Here is a 25,636-nt window from a genome sequence, read left to right as displayed (position 1 = left end):
TGTCAAGTATTAGAGTTGTGGGTTTGCCTTTACTATCACCTTCTACCTTCTGCACTTAATGTTGTGCTTGCTTTTTCCTAATGGCAATGCATATTTTAATTAAAAAATGCCTTTCTTCATTCTGTTCTAGAAAAGTTTGACTATGTAATTGCAGGGTTCCATTTTATTTTCCTTGTTTAGATTATACCACTTTATTTTAATTGTATATCTTACGGAAAGAATTATAGGAATAAGTTTGAGATGGGTATAATTACAAGGGCATTTGGCTTAAATATTGGAGAGCATATTTTCCAAGTTTAAAAGCACACTTAGTTCTAGGTTGGAGATTCAGAGCATTAGAATGAAATGGCTGCTGTGCTGTTTGATTTGTAGTTACATTTTTGCTCAAAATTTTTAAAGGACCAAATAAGCCGTATTGCTGGAAGAAAATTTTTGAAAACAAAAGCTTAAAATGTTTTTAATATGTATATCCAGAATTAGGAGTATAGGCAGCCTCTAAGACATTCATGTCCAACTTTAAAACGCCTGGTAGTCCTCAGGAGCTCATCTGGTACTTATCTGTCGAGTGGTCCTCAGCTCCTTGGTGCAGAACAAAGAAGGCAAAGTGCTTTTCTATTTCGCTCAGTCTGTTGCTGAGTCTAACTCGTAAGTGATGGGGTCAAGGTCTGCTTTTTAGTTCATGAGATGGGGTGGGGACTTGCGTACTGGGAATTCTAAGTCAGGCTAGAAGGAGTCTTGCTCACCCATGTGCCCCTTTCCTAGACCAGAGTTGAAGATTGAGAAGCTGTGCTTCATTAGAAAAGAATATCTTCAGGGATTTCTTCCTCCAAGCATTTCAAAGTTCAATGTTTAAGAATTTGGCTTTTGGATTTGTGTGGCCTGGGGTTCTTTACAGCGTCTTCCAGGACGAAGTATAGGAAACATGTCCTTGGATCCTTCCCACTATATTTTTCAGCCCATCCTTTAATGTGCCCTGGATCTCCCTGTTTTTCCCAGACCTAGTCAACTCCAGGTATTTAAAAAGTGCATGCACTCAAACTTTTCAAACTCTAGTTCGTCCTTCTGAATTTCCAGAGATAATCATATTCACACTTGGGACATTAGAGAGTAGATGGATTTGGAAATTAATCTCACGAGCCCAGGCTACTCCAAACCCAGCAAGCCACAGGCTTTCTCTTACTCATGCTCCTTTCTCCCATCCTCCCAGGGTTTCCTCCCAGTCCCTGATTAGTATTTCAGTTCCCCTGCCAAGACAAGACACTTCCTACAAAGCTTTGGCTATTTGCTATGGCTTCACAACCTAACTCCTATCCCAGTGTTTCTGTAGGGAGTATTTATTATACCCATAGTCAAGGCCTCTGGGTCTGTTTCTAACAGGAGTAGAATTTCCAGAAGAAAAAAAGTACCTGTTGCCTGACTCTTAAGTATGTTGCTAGAAGATTCCTGTCACAAAGGCCCACCGCCCAGATTGGACACCATGGTTAATAACAGAATCCTGAAAGATTCCAAGTCCACTCTGCCCTATCAGTCTTTATTTGTATTTCTGCCCATCCCCACCTATGCCAGTCCTACAGGTGAGATAGGCCCTTCATCACCGACTCTTGCCCGTTCCTGGTTAATTCCCCACATGCTCTCTGCTGAAAGTGCACCAGGCTATTAGCTAAGGCTTCACTGCCCATGACAATGTCAGTCACCCAAGTTTTTAATAAAAAAATGAACAACCAACTAAAAGAGCAAACTAACAGAATACATGGACATGAGCACTCCATCCATAGGCAGAAGTCAAATTTACTGAAATGTGCATAATTTTAAGATTCCAGAGCCATAGAGTAACATCTTCCCTTCCTAAATTTATCTCCATTTTCCCTCCCTTCAGCCTCCAGAGTATTCCTCAGATTCCCCTTCCATCCACAACTTTGAAGTGATTTTACTTCTTCACATGCTTAGTACATATATTGTTTTTCCTTTATCACAATCTTCTACTCCAAAAACAGTCAACATGGTACCAATTTTCAAACCCTCCCTTGCTCTGAGGTTTCCCATTTAGAATAGATGGTTTGCCTTTTGGAAATAGATATAGCCAGATTGGCCAACTTAGCTGATTGCAACTCAAACTACTAACTAAATTCTGCTTATGTCTGCTCAGTTTTTTGCACTATGTTTGCAAACTCAATGGTGAACAGAACTGAAGAGAACACTGCTTTATGTGGTAAAGAAACTATAAATAAAACAAATGTTGCTAAGTGTCTTATAAATATCTGTCTACATATCCATATTTATCTAAATCTCCACATATCTCTATCTCTATACCTATATATCTAATTGCTATATCTATATTAGAAACTTCTAGAAGAATGTATAGTTATTGCTCATTACCAGAAATAATAATCTTAGCAGTCAATGATCACAGCCAAATTCAGAATCCAGGGGATGATGCAAAATAATTAGCTACTGATCTCAATGGGTTGTCTTAGTTTGGACAGAATCCAACTTGAATGGGTGTCTCCCTTCACCTCCATTCCCCTTTCTGTGGCTAGGCCTCCACTCTGCCCTTTGTGATAATTCCATCCTTCTGCAATCTCTTGAAACCAAGACTGGGGTGACAAATTTGTGGTTCCATCCAAATAAAACAGTAGTGGATTCTACATTATTCAAATTGGAGCAAATACAAGAAAACCAATTTATCAAAACAATAACAAAGTACCACCAAAAATAACAACCAAAAATCTTCTTCGGTTATATTGATCACCTGCCTCCTATAGCATTACATTAACTTGATAGCTTAATGTTCTAAAAGGCCCTCTTGGTGGAAGAAGGGGAGAAGATGTGGAAGAAGAGAGTTAATAAGATAGAGGATTCTGTCTTGCCCAGTCATGTGCATTCTCTCTCTCTCTCTTTCTCTCTCTCTCTCTCTCTCTCCCCCTTGCTCCTATTTTGTGATCACTGGCTGGGGGGCTCTCTCTACTCTGCATGGTCATCATATTCAGTCCATGACCCAGTCCAGTCATCTGATAGCTTCAGTGGTAGAAGGAATGAAAAACATGCTAAATCTAGCACATGCTAGATCTTGTTTATCTGGCCAAAGAAAGTTAAAAGGACTCACTTGAGTTCACCAGGTAGGAAAACATCATTCTCCTGCAAGGAGGACACTAGATATTGGTGAATAGTTTGTTACATCTTCTATTACACCATAATAGGCATCCCAGTGTTGGAGGAAAATTGGAGAGAAGTATTCAGTGGTCTACTCACCTCTTCTATGACATAATGACAGATGGTCAGATATGTACCAGGAAAGAAAACTTCACCAACCCTGACTTGCGGCTTACATATCTGATAGAGTGGTTATTTTAAGTTTCTTTGAAAAATTTTCCTTGCTTTCATATATTATAAATATACTTTTCTCAATGGTTATGCTAGCTGGGTATTTAATAAGATTAGGGAATAAAAAACAGGCCAGAGAAAAAAATAACAATTATTAAACACCTATTAAGTGGTAAGCATTGTAGTAGTCACTTCACATGCTTAATATAATTAATTCTTTCAAAAAAAAAATCTTGTGCAGTAGTAACTATTATCCTTGTTTAAATAGAAGGAACCTGAAATTTATAGAGATTAGATGATTGCTAAAGACTAGCAAATTGGTTAAGACACAGCCAGAATTCAAATCCAGAATTCAAACCCAGTTCTTAATCCAAAGCCTGTGGGACTTCTGTTAGACCATCAATGGTTGTTATACTGGGACATGCACTCTTTTTTAGTGTTCTAATATTGTGCCTAGAAAACTCTTTAGGCTACATTTCCTAATCAGGATTCAGTATGTCAACTTAAATGCAGGAGAATTTTTGTTTTGGTATGAGTGGCTGTTTTGTTTTAAACACCAATTTACTTTATGAACCAGCTGATGGGCGTTTTATTATTCAAAAAGCTCCTTATTGCACATTGGAATATGCAGCGCAATCACATACTGTGCTTTCCAAAAAAGAATCTTTGAACAGAATATAAATTAGTAAGAGGTTGGGAAACAGAAGATTCCAACAGACTCTACCCGTCTTCATATGCCCTCTTTGAGTGCCATAGGCCCAGTGGAAGGAAAAAATCAGGAAATTGGAGTGTTAGAAGAGAACTTGAGATCATATGGTAAAATCTCCATATTCGACACTGGAGGATACTGAAAGATTAAAAGTCCAGAAAGGGTTAGTGGTTACGGTAGTCAGCCTCCAAGATGACCCTCAGTGATCCTTGTCTCCTGGTGTTTGTGCCCTGAGCATTCCTCTCACACATTGGAACAAGGCTGTAGGTTGTCTGTTTGCCCTCGTCATAGTTTCATTGGCCATGCATCAATTTCAGACTTCTTCTAGAAAACCTCTTATAGACACCTAGGGAAAGAATTTATAAAGAACCTCCCCGCCCAAAGCAATCACAACAACAACTAAATAAACAAATGGGACCTGATCAAATTAAAAAGCTTCTGCACAGACAAGGAAACAATCATCATTGTGAACAATCTACAGAATGGGAGAAAATATCTGCATGTTATACATCCAATAAAGGGCTGATAACAAGAATCTATACAGAACTCAGGAAAATCAGCAAGAAAAAAATCAAACAACTCCATTAAAAAGTGGGCAAAGGACATGAACAGAAACTTTTCCAAACAGACTAATGGCCAACAAACATGTGAAAAAATGCTCAACATCTCTAGGCATCAGGGAAATGCAAATCAAAACCACAGTGAGATATCACTTACCTCCAGTGAGAATGGCCCTTATCAAAAAGTCCCAAAACAACAGATGCTGGTGCCAATGCAGAGAGAAAAGAACACTCATACGCTGCTGGTGGCACTGCAAACTAGTACAACCTCTATGGAAAGTAATATGGAGATACCTAAAAGAACTCAAAGTAGAACTACCATTTGATCCAGTAATCCCACTACTGGGTATTTACCCAAAGGAAAAAAAGACATGCATAAAAAAGACATCTGCACTCAAATGTTATTGCAGTACAATTTACAAAATTGCAAAGATGTGGAAACAACCCAAGTGCCCATCAATACATGAGTGGATTGGCCAGGCGCGGTGGCTCACGCCTGTAATTCTAGCACTCTGGGAGGCCAAGGCTAGTGGATTGTTTGAGCTCAGGAGTTCGACACCAGCCTGAGCAAGAGCAAAACCCTGTCTCTACTAAAAATAGAAAGAAATTATATGGACAGCTAAAAATATATATATAGAAAAAATTAGCCAGGCATGGTGGCACATGCCTGTAGTCCCAGCTACTCGGGAGGTTGAGGCAGGAGGATTGCTTGACCCCAGGAATGTGAGGTTGCTGTGAGGTAGGCTGACGCCACGGCACTCTAGCCTGGGCAACAGAGCAAGACTCTGTCTCAAAAAAAAAAAAAAAATACATGAGTGGATTAATAAAATGTGATACACACACACACACACACACGCACACACACACACTCACCCTATGGACTATTACTCGGCCATAAAAAATGGTGAACTACCTCTTATATTATCCTGGATGGAGCTGGAGCCTGTTCTTATAAGTGAAGTATCACAAGAATGGAAAAATAAACACCATGTGTACTCACCATTAAATTGGTACTAATAGATCAACATTTACGTACACATATGGAAGTAACTTTCATTGGGAATTGGGCAGATGGGACCGAGGAGGGGGTATTCATACCTAATGGATGTGGTGCGTGCTGTCTGGGGCCAGAGCAAGCTTGTAGCTCTGACTCCAGTGGTGCAAAGGCAATTTATGTAACCAAGTGCTTGTACCCCCATAATATTCTGAAATAAATGTATATATATTAGGTTATTACGTATGGAATGTTCTATTTCCTTAGGTACTAAGTTTGACAGTTGATATCTCTGACATTTCACTTTGATGCTTTTCTTTTTTTTTATATTGAAGATACATCCTCATTCTTTCAAATGCCTGTTTTGGCTTGTGGTTATCTTTCAAATATTTTTTAGAACAATTTTTGTGAAGCCATGGATAAGTAAAAAGTTCGTGTTATTTTGAATATGAGTTCCATCATGGAACCAAACCAGTGCAGACAGCTCAAAATATTAACGAAGTGTTTGGGAAGGATGTGGCTAATGAACGCACAGTACATCAACAGTTTGAGAAGTTTTGTTCTGGTGATTTTAATCTTGAAAATGAACCACGTGGGTGACCTGAGACCAAGGTGGATAATGATGAGCTGAAAGCTGTAGTGGAAGCAAATCCATCTCAACCTACACGTGAATTAGTAGCAAGGTTTGACATCACTATTCCAACAATATTGCACCATTTGAAACAAATGAGCAAGGTAAAGAAGCTGGATAAATGGGTTCCACATAAATTAAATGAGCATCAGAGAAATCGTCTCAAAGCTCGCCTTTCTTCACTGTCACGACATAAAGGCGAACCGTTTCTACACAGTATTGTTACATGTGATGAAAAATGGATTCTTTTTGACGATCGCAAGCATTTAGCACAATGGTTGGATAAAGATGAAGTGTCGAAACACAGTCCAAAGCTGAATATTCATCAAAAAAAAGCTAATGATGTCTGTTTGGTGGTCCAGGCCTGGTATTATCCACGACAGCTTAATGAAACCTGGTCCATAGATGACAGCAGATGTCTCCTGCAACCAACTGGACAAAATGATGAGGATGCTTGTGATGAAGCAACTGAGATTGGTCAATAGAGACAGGCCAATCCTCTTGCAAGAGAATACTCGACCACATGTTGCACAAACAATGCTGCTCAAACTACAGAAGCTGGACTTGGAAATCCTCTGTCCTCTACCATATTCACCAGAGCTTGCGCCAACTGACTGCCACTTCTTCCAGGCTTTGGACCACCTCTTGCAAGGAAAAATATTCAATTCTTAACAAGCTGTGGAAGATGCCTTTTGCAATTTCATTACCACTCACTCTCCAAGCTTCTTTGCTGCTAGCACAAGCAAGCTACCGTTAACATGGCAAAACTGTGTCGATAGTTTGGGCACATACTTTGATTAATTGTACTGCTTCTTGTGTGAGATATAATAAACTAAACTTCTGATCGAAATCAGGCATTTCATATTTAATGACCTAATATATAAAGAAACGGCAATGGAGTAGGAAAAGTGTGGTCTCTAACCGAAAAGAAAAAAGAGTACTTATTTAGATACATACATAGATACATACACATATATCTACCTATCCATCTATCTATCTAGATACATATGGGTAATGGGGAAGTTATCCACTTCCAAGATTTAAAATTTCACAGTTTGGGTTGTAATGAAATAATAAACTCTGGTATTATGCCTTACCAAAATTCAAAATAACTTTACTTTCAAACAAATAACAGTCCCCAACTTCATTTTTTCTTTTCTTTATTTTGTTTTTTTATTTGTAGGTCTTCCAGGGAGAGTAAAGGAATGGCAATGCTCTGACCCACCTTATACAGACGAGCAGCCTGCAGGAAGAAAGCTCTCAGGGAGTTCCCATCCCTGCTGGTTGTCCCTCCCTTTGACATGTGGCCAGAACACCTGGAAGCAGCTGGCAGCCCCTCGTGTCTGACGGGGCTCACTGGAGAGCTGAGGGAGTGGAAGTTGGTCTGCTCACCTGACCCCAACGTGGGTGCAAGATAGCCCCAAGTTCTTTTTAAATGCTGTTTCTGTTGGGGACTATTTATTTACTGCACTTGGTTTCTTAGTCCTAGGGCAGCAGAAAAGTTAACTCCACATAGCAAGGTCCATTTTGTTAATGCCCCATAGGAACATGCAGGGATGAGATATTAACAATCATCATACTTAAAACACATCTAGGGCCATAACATGTTTTTCCTTCCCTGCACTAGCTGCAGAACTCACATGATATTCCTGGTACAGACAGAGCAACTTCTGTGAGAGCAGAGATTATATTACCTTTTTGCAGCACTTCACCTTTTATATGAAAAACCAACCCTTAAAACATTCCTTATTGGGAATGGGAAGTGGATTAAAATAATCCGAAAGAAAGTAAGTAGCAATAACAGATTAATACTAGATCATAGTCTCTGTTAGACGTTCTAACAAAGGTTTCATTCTATGCAGTCATGAAGATAATGTGGTCAAGCAAACCTTACGTCAACTTCTACTTGCCACCTGGAAGCTTTAATTAACCTGTCTTGTGAGTCACTGAGCCTCTATGAATTCCTTTGACATTGCATTGTGGGAATATGACATTTACTTCTTCACACCATTTTGACTTTTTTCAATTATTGCCATGAAAAAATTTATTGAGCAAATGTCACTGCAAAAGAAGCCAGGGCCCGGTAGTGGCCGTTCCTCCTTGACTGCTGAAAAACAGCAATATAAAGAAAAGGCTTGGAGTTTCCTAATGTGACCTTTAACACCCAGAAATGAAATTAAGTGACTTGAGAAACAAGTGCAGCAAACCCAAAGGAGAAAGACAGGTTTGGTCATTTGTGAAAATCTGAGAATTAAAAGGCTAGGAAGGGGAGGAAGAGGAGCACAGGGAGAGGTCAGTTAAGGGATGCAAAATTAGAGCAAGACAGGAGGAATAGGTCCTAGTGTTCCACCGCACTGTAGGGTGAATATAGGTCACAATAATTTATTGTATGTGTTCCAAAAGCTAGATGAGAGGACTTTGAATGTTCCCAACACCAAAAAATAAAAAATGTCTGAGGTGATATCCTAATCACCCTGACTTCATCATTACACACCATATATATCAAAATATCATTATGTACCCCAGAAATACATACAATTATCACATCAACTAAAAAGAAAAGAAAAAAATGTTTTCTTTGAAGTCTCTAAAGCAGCATAGACAAAACCCATACTTTCTTGATTTTGATATTCATAACACGAAAGATGTCAAGCTCACTCTTGATCTCTCTTAGGTACAATAATATATGTCAGTGACCAGTAAAGTGACTGCATCGAAGCCATCTTCACAGTTCCAAGTCCCTCAACACCTGGTACAGAAGGTTATTCTTTGTATATCCAGAGTCTGACAATCTTTCAATAATTAGGACAACTTTGCCCTGGTTTACAGACACTGAGAAAAGAAAAATACTATGAGCGTTTAATGAAATGCACCATGACCTTGCACTAAGATAATCTTATTTTCTTACAAGATAAAAGAAAAAAGGTAAATAGATTTTAAAGGGATAAAATAAGAGCAAACCTGAGAGCAATGCATAAAGTAAATATCAGGTGAAATACAAAGGCTGGAAGAACCGATTATGCCACTTGGCTGCTCTCCTGAGGAAGATAAAAGAGGCAGGGACATGCTCCGTTACTCCTTGTGTGTAGAAATCGGACTTGGAAACAACACACTGACATCTCTGCCACGCGGATCACTCCAACAAGCTAGTGTGCTGAATCGACTATTATCATATAGGAACTTTCTGGACCTATTGATTGACGGCTTCACAGTGTATCTTAATGGTCTTCTCTTTGCAAGCCAATTTTAATGAAAAAGAAATAAAATTACATGGAAGAGAATGGGATCAAAAGCTAAAAAGGGGGGAAAAAGTGAACTAGCAAAAATGCTTCCATAATCATTTCACATGAAAACAGCAGGTGGATTTCTCCAGCACTACTTAGATGAAGAAAAAAATCCTGTGACCACTCGCATGTGTTTAGACACTTGTCCAGAAACACTGGAAGAGTAGGTGTGATATTAGATTTTTAGTGCAGTGCTTTCTTTCTGACAGCTTCTATTAATAGATTCTTAGCCTCTTTCTTAACGACCACAGCTACCCTCATCTGCCCTGATCTGAACGTTGCAGGCCGGATAACCACAAGCTCATGACATTTGACCGATTACTAATTCTCAGCACACATACTGGAAGGGGGGTGGTTAACAATTTCATTATTTTGCATCCACTATTGCTAGTATTCAAACTCTCAAGCTTGTCAGCTTCCAAAGAAAGACAATTACTCTTTCTAACATGTTCTGCTCCAGACTCCAAGGACATTTAGTGCCTCGGCACATGACAAGAATCAATATTTAAAACAAAATAAAACAAAACCTCTGCTAAAGGTTCTTAATAATTGTGCATTTTAAGGAAAGTTCAGAAAAGGTAGAGAGGGATCACACTTTTTGGAGATTTTTAACTTAAAACTTCTCTTTTAATAATCTCAAATATTAATTTGGGTCTCAGCATGAAGAGCTTTTAGGAGTCTTGATGAAAGAAGGGTTAATGGAGTTACATTAATAATATTCTATTTTCTAAAAAAATAATACTGATAATGTTAATTTATAATTTATATGCCATATACTTCTGTTAATAATTTAAGGTGATTTTAAGAAGTGCGGTCAGTGGTAGTTATACAAAAACACAATATATTGTCAGAGGACAACAGAAACAGAGTGAGGTGTGGGAATTTGGGAAGGCCAATAATTTAGTATGCCTTGACAGTGATTTTCTTTAAATATGTATGAAGCATTTATTAAGAAGAAATGCTGAGTACTTTTTGGTTGCAATGCTTACCTCTCTAATATTCTCTATTGTTGTCCTTAATCCTTCAATTCAGGCCCAAATTCACATGCACCCTTCTTAGCAGAGCAAAAGAGGAGCTGGATCCACACATCTTAAGAGACAGTTAAGAATCTATTGCTACTTAAGAATCCTCCTTGTGACTTCCTTCAAACCCAATACACTTTATTCCTTATAAACACATATCTGGCTTACCATAGTCAAATCATTACTACCTCATTTTGCAACCAAATGATGGTTTGGCACCATTTAGATTGTCTCCCTGGACAACTGGTTCTTTAATACAGCTCTGTGTTCCAAACCGCAGAATTGGCATTTGAGAAAACAGCAGAAGCAAGAACATCTCTCTAACCTTCTCCATCCATTCTCCCCTGAAGTTGACTGTAAAAGAATTTTCTGAACTTCCTCTAAAATAGGTCATAAGGTCCTCATTCCGGGAGGGCTCCCTATACCCAGATGAAAGGAATGAAGACATAGGGACACAGAGAAGAACCTGAGCAAACAGGCCTTGAGTTCCCTCCAGTTTGTCACCATCAGGTCACACTCCCTTTTGTCCAATCATAGGTCTACATGACTATCTACTCTTTATTAAACCTAAGCTTAAAAAACACAGTTTTCCCTGTGTCTTTGTGTCTTCATCCCTGCAAGCTCCTGTGCTGTGAAAACTTATCTTAAATAAACTCATATGTTTTTCTCTTCTTACTCTGTTTTTTTATTATAGGTGCCTCAGCCATGAGCCTTGAGATGGGTGAGGAAAGATAATACCTGTTCTCTTTTATACCACCCATACGGGGAGCTCTGGTCTTCAAAAAAAACGTGCAGACCGAAGTCTTTACGAATGCCTTTACTCTTTAATGAATTCTGCACCTGGGATCCCCAACACTTGCATGTATTTTACAGGTAAACTTTCTTGTTCTGCTTAGTATACACATACTTTTTTTTTTTTTTAGGTCCACACAACCATTAGCCAGCTGCTAATAGTTCCCATGGATCCCATCCAGAAAAATTTCCAACAAGGGGCAGGTCCTGAGGTGAGAAGTGACGGCACAGAACTAAATTCCTATGAAGATCCCACCAAGCCCCTCAGGACAAACACTCATGAGCAGCGTGGGCCTACGGAGGCCTACCTTGGAAAGGTAAAAGGTAGAAACATTTCTTCCCCACAAAGCAACAGGCTAGAAGAAGGTAGTGGGCTGGAAAGATAGTCAATGATCAACTTGATCTTTCGTCTCACCTTTAAGAAGTGAGTGTTTTTCAAGGCTATATCAGTCTGAATGAAAACAATAAAAGCAGACTGGCTTCCACCTTCAATATTCTAACAAAGTAAAATATACTCCAAGGAGAAGGATGTTTATCCAAAAATAAGATGGCAAATGATGATGGGTAGGAAGACATGGCTCAAGGAGAATCATAACAAAGCAGAATAAAAATTCACAAAGAGGAACACTAAAGAAATATACATTTGAAAATGACAACAAAGGAAAATAATTGGTATAATGTCTAAAGTTTAAAAAGTACAGAATAAATGTTACTGAGCTTGTTGATCAGAAAAATAAAGAAGCTGTTGAAATAAGACCTGTATTAAAAAAGAAATCAGGTAGGAAAATTAAGCAAAGACATCGATATCAACCAAATAATAGAATGACCCTAGTCTTACTCAGCTTCCTTCCAACAGCACAGCCTGAGACAAGGATTCAAGGCAAGTGGTTCATTTGAGGGGCTGAAAATGGGGACATGAGAGAGGAAGGGAAAACAACCAATAAAGGGCTAAATTATCCATCCAGCCCGCACTGCAGGTGACTGAAGGTTAATCCCCAAAGGGACACTTGGAAGCTGATGGAAAATACATTAATATAAAACTCTCCAGAAAGCAAGGAAAGAGGTGTAATTGTGTATCAACTCCTATCAGTCATTGATCGAGGGCTACGGCCAGGGGCATTAATGCCTCCATACTTTCAGCATGCCAGACAAGAGACAGTGTGGGCTATTGATGCAAAAGAAAGCCCATCGGCTGAGAAGGGTCACCCAGTGAAGTGGCGAGGGTGTCACACATTGGTGGGGGGCTTAAGCAATGCACAGAATGGAGACACAAATATATTAGAGGCTGGAATTTGAATGCATAAATGCAAACGATTAATTGGCCATACTCCCACCAGGGATATGTTATGACTTAAGGTACTGAAAACACGTTATTTTTTCAAAATGTCTTTAATATTTACTGAAATGAAAATATTATGCTTCATCAGAAAATAGGTCACATTATGTGTCCTGCCCTACGGTAAAAGAAACGAGACCGTCAATAGATCAGGGAGACAAGAGACTTCTCAAGTCAAATTCCCCCATCACAACTGGAGAAAGAGAACATGGAGAGGGAAAGCCACCACTTACTGCTCAGGTAGTAAAGCAAACAGATGTAGGTAAATGTGAATCGGGGGCCCAACTTCGATTCTGGGGGATCAGAAGTCTTTAAATGCTAAAATAAATGCCTATTCTTGGAAGCCCCACAGGAGAGCCAACAGCGGGGGAATCCCCCAGGGCGGAACAGTTGCACAGGATGTGCAGAGACAGGACGGTGTGGGGGAGGATGATTCACACCCCAGGGCTGCATCTGCTCTCAGCCTAAAAACAGAACCACACCTACCACTTCTGTCCATCTGCCACCCGCAACCAGACTTAATCCATTGCAAAATGAAACATGCACGCTCGCATCATGGAAACAATTAAAAAAAAAATTAGAGACGAACCAGTTTCTTTAATGTGATTATATGTTTGTGACGGAGACTTTTGGAGGCTAACACCTATAAATATACCAAACTTAAAAGATCAAATAATGTGGTCAGTGAAATGATTGAACTTAAAAGGAAATCTTGGGTTAAAAATATGATGCTATCTGACATGGTGGCCAAAAATGTTCACTCTACTTCTGGATAATCATAACAACTTCAAACTCATGTTAGGCTCGATAACTTTTGCACCATGATAAGTAATTTATGAAAAAATACTAGTTTGGTTTTTTAATTTGCTTCTTTGTTCAAGAAGGTAAAATTTTTCAAAATCCGTTGCATGGGAACTGCCAGAATCTAGAGTTTTCGTCGTCATTCTAGAGCCAGCAGATAAATCAAAGTGTCCTCACAATCTATTGGCAGCCTTGGTTGGTAACCAGAGCTGCTAAGTTATCACATGGACTATAATAGTTAGCTACTGCTTACTACTTATCAAATTAGCCCAAAATTTAGGTAACTTAAAAGGACAATAATGAATTATTATTACTTGTGATTCTTTGGGTCAGGTGAGACGCTGGGGAGGGCATGGTGCCCTCCCACCATCAGCCAAAAGACTTAAAGTCTAGGCACCGGAATCATTTTAATGTTTCCATTCATTCTCGTGGCTGATAGCTGATGTTGACTCTCAGCTCCAGGCCTCCCTGGTGCTGTTAGCTAGAACACCCATGTACGGCCTCCCCGTGTGGCCTGAACTCCTTTGCAACACGGCGGCGTATGTTCCAGAGAGAGAAAGCCTCGCAGTTATAGTAACGCAGAATCATTTCTACTGTATTCTATTGGTTGAAGAAGTTACGGAGGTCTGCCCAGGTTCAAGTGGGGAAACATAGATTCCATGTCTCAACAGAGGAGCATCTAGGTCACATTCGGAGACGAGGATGTGGACTGGGACATATTATATATAGTGATGCAAATGCTGCCCCACAACATATGGCCCATCGCCCTGCGCCAGGAGGATTTTCCCCCAGTCAGACTGTGCCTGGCATCTGCTTCTTATTTTGAACGAGTTGGGAAGCCTTGCAAGGCTTTTCATTGGAATCGATCTCTTCCAAACATTTGAGGGCAAACGAAAACAAGGAAACAAACAAGAAGAGAGCAATAATTTTAATTAATTAACTGATGCATTTCACCATCTTTCCCTCTTCACATTATTATGGTATTTCCGATAATGTCTTATCATCTCTTTAAAATTATTATAGCGCTCAAATAATTGAGAGTCACTGTGTTTTCCATATCATTTATTTAAGCTGGGAAGGAAATAGCATAACTATTTGTAGCAGAAAATTCTGGGAAATAAGATTTCAATGTCTGAATTCCCAACGATGAGAAAAATCCTGTGTCTGAGGGAATGTTCAATCTAACGGCACCCCTCTATTACGATCAACAGTCCACTGTGACAAGTCAATCTCTTTTCTCTTTTTCTTTATAGGACTCAGTACCCGCCTCACAAAACAAGTTTTAAAAAGTTCCAGGCCTTAGACTCCAACCATGTTTTTGATTTTTTAGTGAATTTAATGATATTAGATCAAATTGCTATAAGCCTATAAAACATCCAACTTAGAATTCAGTTTATGATCCTTATTGGTCGCAGTTGATGCTAAATATAGTTGTCTTAGTTTTAAATTTTCCTATATACTATTTCAAAATGATAATAAATCTTTCTAAAATATAATCAACTTAGGAGACAGCTGCATTTTGAAGACAAGAGAATACTGGATGATGAAGAGCAAGCTTCTTTGAAAAAAATAATAGTGTTAAGGTATTGAAAACAAGGCAACTATTAATGTGCATATAAAAAGGAAATAGTTGACGAAATTATTAATAGGTAAGAAAATTAGGAACAATTAGCACATTCAGTAAAATGCACTAGATCTAAATTAAATAAAAATAAGCTATATTTGTGACAGATCCAGAAACAATGTAACAGGCTCAGAGAAAATGGGCTGTATAGAAAATTTTCTCAGCTTTTTCCCACCCAATTCCATTCTTCCCACATTCTGAGTATTCCCAGTGGCTTCTTATTTTGCTAGGAAGATGATCCTTAGCCTCTTTACACTCTGGACTGCATCCTCATTCCTTGAACGAAATTTGTTTTGAATATTTCATATAATGAAATTTCACATAGATCCTCACTCACCCATTCATAGTGAAACTGCCAATACCATCATAAAAGCCATTATTTTTAGTAATCATGAAGGTTCCCCAGCCTGGGTTCCTTTTATCCCGTTCTTCTCATTGCATAAAATTATCATAATGGCCTCAAATCATCTCTGTGATCCCCTAAAGGTGATTACTAAATGTTTCCTGTTTCCTATTGCTTTTTCTTACTTTCTGATTGAGTCTTAGAGCATAGCCCTCTGTGTTAGTCAGAATAAATGTTAGGCTACTCAAGAGAACCAAAAATATATGTCCCTAAGTCTGGACGGGTGGTCTAATGCTTGCCTGGCAGCCTGATGGTGCTGAGGACCTATCTTCTGACTTGTCACTCTGCTCTCCTGAACACTCAGTTTTGATCCTGAGGTCCAAGCAGGCTGTGTTGGCTCCCTCCATTATAACTGTCTTCCAGCCAGTACAAGGGAGAAAGCAATAGAGGAAAGCGCTTTCTTTACTCGTTACTGTCTTGGCCCAGAAGTTGTACCACTATTTCTATCAAGTGGAACCCTGATCTTTCCTTGCAGAAAAGAAAGCAGTCAATATAGTCACTCATATGAAACTTCCACTAGTATAGAGAAGGCAGCTGAGATACTGGGGAACAATCAATAGTCTACAACTTGAGATTCGGATGGGTTTTTATTTAATTATAGCTCTGCAATTTATTGACCATTTAGGCCTATAGAGACTTATGAAAGTCTAAAAGCTTCAGGATCCTAATCTGATCTGACATATTAAGAGACATTAAGAGATATTAAGACATTGATATCTTCAAGGAGAAATTAAGAATATTGCATGCAATAATGATTATAAAATGCTTAGCCCTGTGTTTGGGATATAATATGTGCTCAATAAATGAGAGGTAGCAGAGACCGGAAAAGAGTAGTAACAGAGATACACTGTTGAGGACTCTGAGTGGGGTAGGATTTATACTCATTGAACATGTGTAGGCAGGAATCGTGGTTGGGAGCTAGGTTAGAGAGAGAAAGACGTGGAAGAGAGATCTTGGTTATTTAGGGCATAAGCGAATATACCAAGAATATCAAGGCTGAGAGTGATGCAGATAAATGAAATGTTGGGAGCTAACTCACGGTTCAAATAAACCCCTAATGCCTTTATTGATTTTTGTTCTCCTCTAGGCATTTGTAACCAGTCATCAGAGGTCAACAGTTTATCCCACTTATGTATTTGAATGCAACAGTCTGTATTCATCATGATTTTCTTATATAGATTGAATGGAGAAATTGCCAACCAAGTTCAAAAAGTCCAGAGAAGAGTTCAAAGTTGGACCAGTTATTCTCCTCCTCTTATAGCTACTGAATTCTGAAAACTGACCTGAACTCTCACCAATAAGGACATTAAAGCAGGATACAGAAACACATAATATATCCAGGATGGGCGACAAACAGGGGTCTTCTCTAGGGCTCTTAGCAGGTGACTCAGGGAAAATTCTAGGTAAGAGGAAAAGGAAAGGAAGCAAGAGTCTTCCCACCCCTTTCAAACAGAACAATTCTGCTTTAGCATCCTGGGGTCCGCCTCTGGTTTTTGTCTTCTGTTTTGGTTTTTGGTTTTTTTTTTTTTTTTTTTTGAAGTAAAGTCTTTATCATCTTTTAGGAAGTAATATGAAATATTTTTTCACAAGATTCAAGTTGTAAGTACTAAATAGACTCATACCAATTATTTCTCAGATCTTCACTTGTAAGATATTTATCTGCATTAGCTACAAAGGGTAGTTTCCTCTACAGAAACTTTCTCATCTCTCACTGATTCACTCATTTCACCCCAAATTGTTTGCTTCCTCCTTGGTTACACCTACTCTGCTTAACACAGTTCCTGGTATGTAAGAATCTCAATACATTTTGTAGAACAATTAAATCTAAGAATGAATGAATGTTCACTTTCACTGACTGAACAAATCACTACAGAGGAATCTCATTGAGAATCATGCCGTCACTAAAATGATTTAGAATTACAGCAGGTCCTTGAATAATGCTGTGTGTTCAAGACCATTTCGTTATAACATTGACGAGAGAAAAAGGGATCAATTCATGGCCAGGGCCGCCGTCCGTGTGGAGTTTGCACGATCCCCCAAGCCTGGGTGTGTTTTCTCCGGGTACTTGGGATTTCCTCCCACGTCCCCAAGTGGTGCCCCTTAGGTTAGTTTGGAGTGTCTATAATGGCCCCAGTCTGAGTGTACGTGGGTGTGTGTGGCCCTGAGATGGGGGACTCCAGGCCAGAGCTGGTTCCCACCTTGTGCCCTGAGCTGCCAAGATATGCTCTGGCCACCCTCAACCCTGAACTGGAAGAAGCAGGTAAATAATTACCTTACTTGTTTCTATTAATCTGTCTTTCTTAAATGTACATATGACTCACATTTATTTCAATGTTTAATATTAGAAGTGTTTGGGGTCATCATTTAGAAGTCTGGTGATGTTTTTGCGACCAGAAATACTCTGTAAGAAGTTAACTTTTATTTATATCAATTAGCATATGGTAAAATAGGTTTTATTATACTTCATTCCACTTAAAGTCACAGTTTTCAAGAACATCTTGAGGGCATTAACTGAGCACTTACTCTATAAAGTGAAAATAATTCTGGGCTTGAAGAGTGAAAAAAAAATTGTTTAGATTTCTCACTTCTAAAAACTCATGAGTTCTGCCACTACAGAAAAATTCCTGGCAAAAGTTTAAACACCACTGAGCCTTACTGTCTTTTTCTATAAAATAGAAAAGATGTCATCCATAAAAGTCCAAGTGAGATAATATACATAAGAATATTTTGTAAATTATAAATTGTAAAGCAAAATGAAGACACAGTTATTAAATCCGACTGGAATCCATTTCTATTGGGGTCGCGTCACTCTTACACTGATGTGATGCAGTAAAATAAGTTTTGCTTTACAAAAAAAGCCCAGGTGCATGCTCAGTGCTAGGATGAACATGTGATAATATCTCTGTCCTAGATACATCTTTCTAATGTCCACACAGATTCTACTTTGTAAGAAATTGGTGCTCATACAACTAGATGCGTGAACATGGAGCCAGTTGAAGAATGAGAGTAATTCTCTTACACTTGAAGTCATTGTTTCATATTTCTGAAGCTCCCAGTGGGCTCTAAACATGAGAAGATTGTTCTTCTGAGTGTTACTGATTGTTTTTTTGTTTTTTTTTTTCCACGAAGAAATCCTTTGGCTAACAGCATGGAGTGTATGAAATTCTTTAGAATTGAAAAGTTGGTCTTCCTTTTATAGCAAAATGTTATCTGTTCAGTTCAGTTCTAAGCAAAAGCTTCCATTGATACAATAAGATTAATAGAGACATACAAAACAAAAAAGCTCCACTGTTAAGATCTCAATCATGTTTTGTTTATAGGATGCAGAAATGATTCAATTCTTTTCCAAAATGTTTTTATAGTTTTTATACTATTTCTCTCGGTACTTATAATGAAAGCCCCATGGCTTTGGTGTTAGACACCTGGACTTAAGCTTTGATTCTATCAAATGCTAGTTTTGTGATCTTGAGCAAATTGCTTAAATTTCAGAACTTAAGGCTCCTCATCTGTGAAATGCTGGGAATCATACCTATGCCATCATATCTGAGGAAAGATTAAGCAAAAATTTTACAGATTTTACATAGATTTTTTGCAATTTCATGTAAAAAATTGATCAATGTAAAATTACAATTATATTGTGTAAGACTGAGAACAACAGCCAAAGTAAATGAACAATATACGATGGCACAACAGACTGACTACAATCAATAATAAGTTATGGTATACTTTAAAATAACTAAAAGAGTAGAATTGGAGGCCAGGCATGGTGGCTCACACCTGTAATCCTAGCACTCTGGGAGGCTGAGGTGGGAGGATTGTTTGAGCTCAGGAGTTCGAGACCAGCCTGAGCGAGAGCGAGACCCCGTCTCTACTAAAAATAGAAAGAAATGATCTGGACAGCTAAAAATATATATAGAAAAATTAGCCGGACATGGTGACGCGTGCTTGTAGTCCCAGCTACTCGGGAGGCTGAGGCAGGAGGATTGCTTGAGCCCAGGAGTTTGAGGTTGCTGTGAGCTAGGCTGACGCCACGGCACTCTAGCCTGGGCAACAGAGTGACACTCTGTCTCAGAAAAAAAAAAAAAAAAAAAAAAGAGTAGAATTGGAATGTTCCTAACACAAAGAAATGATAAATGCTTGAGGTGTTGGATATCCTAATTACCCTGATTTGATTAATAAACATTGTATGTCCGCATCGAAACATCACATGTACCCTATAAATAACATACAACTATTATGTACTCATAATAATTAAAAATCAAAAAGTAAAAAAGAAAAAAGCCAAAGTAAAGACATACGGCAGCAAAACCACAGCATCAGAGTAAAAACAAAATCAGTCCTCAAATCATGTTTTAATTTGAACAAATTTATCAGTATGATTATATCACTGATTAAAAATCTCTGCCTAGAAGTCAATCAGACAGAATATTTGTGTTTCTAAGTAAGTGCTATTCCCCAGGGCATAGTATTATTTTATATTCAGAGAAACTTTCTATTATCTATATGCTGAGTATCATTTATTATTCCACTTCTTCTTGCCTTAGTCTAGCTTAATTTGGACAGAGCCCTTATATTGAATCCCTCACTAAATTTCTCTTCTTTTACTCAAAGATAATATTTATCCATTTATAAACCATTTTTATGACTAGTGAAGCTCATAGGACATAAACACAATAATTACAATGTTAGTAGGCACAATTACAGGTGGATCAGCGTAACAGTTAACTTCTGCCTTTGTAAACTCAGAAGAACTACACAGCCACTGCAAATGCCATCTTCTCTGTCAACAAATTTAGTATTTATTATGGGCTTTTATCTCATACACCCTACAGCGATACCTAACTTTTCTCAAATTTTAGGAGTTTATTGCTAATACTTTAATTTCTTCCTCCCGGTTTGCTTATTATTAATTAAAATTGATGTTTTTTTTTTTTTTTTAATCAGTTGATCACATCTTAGAATGGCTTTTGTAAAATGCTGGAAGAAGTCATTCTGGTTTTTTATAGACACATTTGTACCTGGTAACAGCACTCTTTTTCTTCTTCCACGATTCAGAACAATATCTTCAACAACAAAGTTCATCTTTTTTATAAGTTTGTATCTTTCACAGAGCATAATTCCCTTGCAGCACGTAGTAGTAATATATGTTACCTTTGAAGGCAGGATATTTTCTGATGAGGAGGATTTTACTCATAATTACCAGTCCCAAAAGTTTGGGCTAGACACTTTTCTACATGCGTCTTATATAATACCAGAGTCTCAGCTTCCATCTCTCAATTTAGCTGACTTACATTATGCATGCCCTGTTACAAATGTGTGAGTGAATTTGGATGGATGAATCAGTAACTTTGTATGCAAAATACAATCCCAAGATCTGTGCGTTTACAATAAATACACATACCAAATGTTTTTACTTGATATCAGGTTCTCTCTATTGTGTAGCAAACAGGTTGAAATAAAATGCACAAACTAAGATTTCTTTCCCTTTAGAGAGGAAAACAGACTCCCTTTGAAGTATTTTCTATCATCAGCAAGTTTGGTAGCAACTCCTCAAATATTTAATATTAAATCAATGTTCAAAGATAGTGTAAGCAGAAGATGTCCTGCCTTTAAAGGCGAAACTAAATGACAAGTCTCTACATTGGGAAAGAAATTATATCATTTGAAGATTTCATTTATTAAGGAGTAAAGGACTGAATTTGTCAGTAGAGAAATTCTCTTTGCCTAAAATAACTGTTAAAGCCTCTTTCTGTTTATTCCATGTTAAATTTCCTTCTTTAGTGTGGACCAGATGAACGGCACAGTCTTCATAAAACACATTAGTTGAATGATCGCTTGCAGGAGCAGGAAAAGTAGACTCTTTTAGCTAAGAATGGACCATGAAGCATGTTGAAAAATTGCTGAACTTGTCTCTGCCCAGAAGAGTCACTTACAACTGTGCTCCGCAATAGCTATTAACGACCATGTGTTCATTGATTTTTTTAGTTGAAAGAAGAGAACAGTCATATAATAATTCAGATCAGTTGCAAATGGCTAATTCTTTATATTTTTATCCATTTTGTGATGGCTCAGTTATCAAAGAAACATTACCAAAGCTTGTTTTACATATAGCAGCTACACTAAAAAAAAAAAAAAAAGAAAAGTAAAACAGAAATTGGCATTGTCTACCGAAGTCTTTATGGTTCTTAAAAAATTAAGTAATTTTTCACCCCACCCCCACACATCCCTACTGGGTAGTTTTGAATAAAGAAAGAGATGCTTGTAAATTGTTCTGAAGTTTAATTGCAAGCACAACAGGACAACTTATTACAGTACCCTATTTTCCACAAAGAGTGTTTTGCAGTGTTAGAACACAATAGATAGGATTTTTTTGGCTGAGGAGCTATCAAGCAACATTGCACAGAGCAATTGGTGAGGACTCCATGAGAAAAGTGAAGCCAACTAATGTATCTTTTTCTCCCTCCTCCCTCTGTGAACACAAAGCAGTAAGGCCTCCTTTCCCCGTTTCTCCTGATCTGCCTTTTTTTCCACCTTCCTTTTCCACTGACTTCTCCAGTCCAGAGAAGTGCCCACACCAAAAATTGGGCCAATGTTCTCAGAAATCCAATGATAGCACCCCCCGCCCCGCCCCCGCCTCAAGTTACTGGCAATGTCCTGTTTCTCTTGAGCTCACTGGACATCCCGAAGGCCTGGCACACGGGAGTGACAGGAAAGACAGAAACTAATGAAATCCTTTTTGGGGGTTTAGTGATTGTAATTTTGCATAAACTAAAACTCTCTTCAGATGATTAATATTTATTCATTCATTTAACAGCTAGCTATGAGCACTGAGTCTTCATAAGACATAAAACATATAAATTATATTGACAAGAATTTTAAAGTAACACGTAAAGTCTCTGTTTTCCTCAACATGATTAAATTTACATGAAGAACACAATATGTGTATGGAATCTTATGTCAAAAATTAAGTTAAAATGTTGATTTCATTTTACTCATAAACTAAGCTCTTTTTAAAGCACCATATACCTTATTAATCATATGCTTAATCTTGTGACAGAAAATAGTTCATATTTTTAAAAGAGAATAAAATATGTTATGAATTTTTTTCTTGATTATAGATGCTAAATGATAGAAAAATTAAGAATGAGGCCAGCCGTGGTGGTTTTTACCTGTAATCCTAGGACTTTGGGAGGCCAGGGCAGGATGATCGCTTGAGCCCAGGATTTCAAGACCAGCCGTTTTCTAGAAAAAGTAAAAGCAAATTAGTGGGCATGGTGGTATGTGCCTGAAGTTTAGCTACTTGGGAGGCTGAGGCAGGAGGATTGTTTGAGCCCAGGAGTTGGAGGCTACAGAGAACTATGATCATACCACTGCACTCCAGCCTAGGTGACAGAGTAAGACCCTGTCTCAAAAAAAAAAAAAAAAAAAAAAAAAACCCCACAAATTAACTATTCTTAAAAGTCCTTTAAGAATAGGGATAACATAATAACAAACAAAACAAGGCAAATTGATACTGAGATAACATAAAGGCAGACATATTGATCAGAACTGAGAATTCTAATCATGGGGAATTATCCGTCTTTGCAGGTGGCCTCTGGTATCATTTTCCAACCTGTGGACTAATATATTAAGTATTAAAAGTCATAAATATTTTATCATGGCTTTTAAGAAGGAAAAAACCACATGCTGTGGTAAAAAGCATATATACAATCATTATGCTCACAGTGTAAGGTCATTTAGAAAGTTTTAAGTGGGACTTAAAACTACACTCCTTTGGTTCTCAACAAATGCTGCCCACCATGATTAGGAGCCCTTCAGATGGCACACTGAGGCAGGTGCACATTCTAATCTCCTGCTTCACCCTGCACTGTGCTCGCTAGATGACGTGAACACAGACTCATCAACCACCTACCATTGCTTATGCTAGATCCTATGAGGAATAGAATAAGATGGTATTTTTTTCCACAATAAATTTGTAATATCTCATGGATTGCTGGTTGTTCCCTTGCTTTTATGAGATGATCAGTTTACAGAAGACCAGGGACAAACCTGTCCAAGGAGAGATAAATTGAAGCAAGCTCAAGTTTTATGTTGCCATTATGTTCCTGGCTTACGACATATAAGCTGCACTTTGTGCGACCCATCAATCAGAGAATTCTCTTTTGTTTAATCAAATTGCAAAGATACGTAATATACATTACATCATAAATATGACAGTTCCCAGCCTCTAGGCCTTTAAATGTAGCAATTGTGTTCCTGACATCTAAACTTTCCCTACTTTTTTGATGCTGCTCAAATACCACAATGGTGTTTTTGCTTTGCTAGTAATGAAAATTACCCCTTCTTGATTTGTGAAATACCGTGTAACTTGAATTTCTGGTCCTCCCTTTCCCAGGTCTTCCCCTAATTCCTAGATTCTTTACATATATAATAATTATAGTACCTTAAATTGGGATCTTTCCCTTTTTAGATTCTGATGAAAAATTCTTTCAATAACTTCTAAGAATTAATCTTTCCTTGTGACGATATATAGAGTGCTATGTTTCAGAGATGCATAGTTAAATAAAATAGCTTTCTCCCTCTTTTAGAATAGGTGTGGCTTATGGGCAAGTAATAAGAAATTAAAAGCTAAGAAATGAATCCTAGGACCCAGCGCAGTGGCTCACTCCTGTAATCCTAGCACTCTGGGAGGCCAAAGCGGGAGAATCGTTTCAGCTCAGGAGAGACCAGCCTGAGCAAGGGTGAGACCACAACTCTACTAAACATAGAAAGAAATTAGCTGGACAACTAAAAATATATAGAAAAAATTAGCCAGGCATGGTGGCACATGCCCGTGATCCCAGCTACTCAAGAGGCTGAGGCAGGAGGATCACTGGAGTCCAGGAGTTTGAGGTTGCTGTGAGCTGGGCTGATGCCACGGCACTCATTCTAGCCCAGGCAACAGAGCAAGACACTGTCTCAAAAAAAAAAAAAAAAAGAAAGAAAGAAAGAAATGAATACTAATCCTAGAATCCAGGCCACGTAGCAAAACAAAGCAAACAGACCAGTGAGCCAGCAAAGCCTGGGGTGGAGCGAACACTGGCAACATCCAAATGAAAGAACCAGAAGGAGAAATGTTTATCATCCTGGTGAAATATTAGAATTTAAAAGCTGAAAGATTTCAAAACATGACAATGGATGGCAGTTATATTGAGTCATTTTCTTTTCACCTGGAGGATTTCCTTTGGAATTTCTTAAAAAGCAGGACTGTTAGCAACAATTCCCAGACTTTGTTTATCTGAAAATTTCTTCATTTTACCTTCAATTTTTGAAGGATTTTTTTGCTGGATATAGAATTCCTGATTGGTGACTGTGTTTATTATTTTAGCCCTTTGAATATGTCATTCCACTGCTTTTTATCCTCCCTTGTTTCTGATGACAATTCATAGATTGTCTTATTGTGGATCCCTTGAATATAACAAGTGACTTTTCTCTTGATGATTCCAAGATTTTTCTCTTTGTCTTTGGCTTTCTACAGGTTAACAATGATGTGTCTACCTTTGAATCTCTTTTTGTTTATTGTATGTAGAGTTTATTGGGATTTTTGGATATGTAAATTAATTTTTCATCAAATTTGGGATATTTTAGCCAATATTTCTTCAAATATTTTTGTGCCTCTTTCTTTTTCTCCTCGCATTCTGAAACTCCCATCACGTGCATGTTGGTACACTTAGTGGTTGCCCAGGGTCTCTGAGGCTCTGTTAATTTCTTCTCATTATTTTTTTATTGTTATTCAGATTTAATAATTTCCATTGATCTATCTGAAAATTTCCAATTCTTTCTTTTGCTGGCTTCAGTCTGCTGTTGAGTCCTTCTAAGGAATTTTTTATTTAAGCTCTTAAACTTTCAACATCAGAATTTCATATGCTTTTTGGCCATTAGTCTACCATCTTTTGAAAAACTTGTGTTCATGTATTTTGCCCACTTTTTAAAAGGGTTATTTGATGTTTTCTTGCTGATTTGCTTGGGCTCTTTGTAGATTCTGGGTATTAGCCCTTTACTGAATGTATACCATGCAAATATTTTCTCCCATTCTATAGGTTGTCTATTCACTCTATTGATTGTTTCCTTGGCTGTGCAGAAGTTTTTGTTTTTTTGTTTTTTTTTTAATCAGGTCCCA

This window comes from Eulemur rufifrons, chromosome 13, assembly GCF_041146395.1.
Source record: "Eulemur rufifrons isolate Redbay chromosome 13, OSU_ERuf_1, whole genome shotgun sequence".
Classification (NCBI taxonomy): domain Eukaryota; kingdom Metazoa; phylum Chordata; class Mammalia; order Primates; family Lemuridae; genus Eulemur; species Eulemur rufifrons.
Note: the sequence above shows the minus strand (reverse complement) of the source record.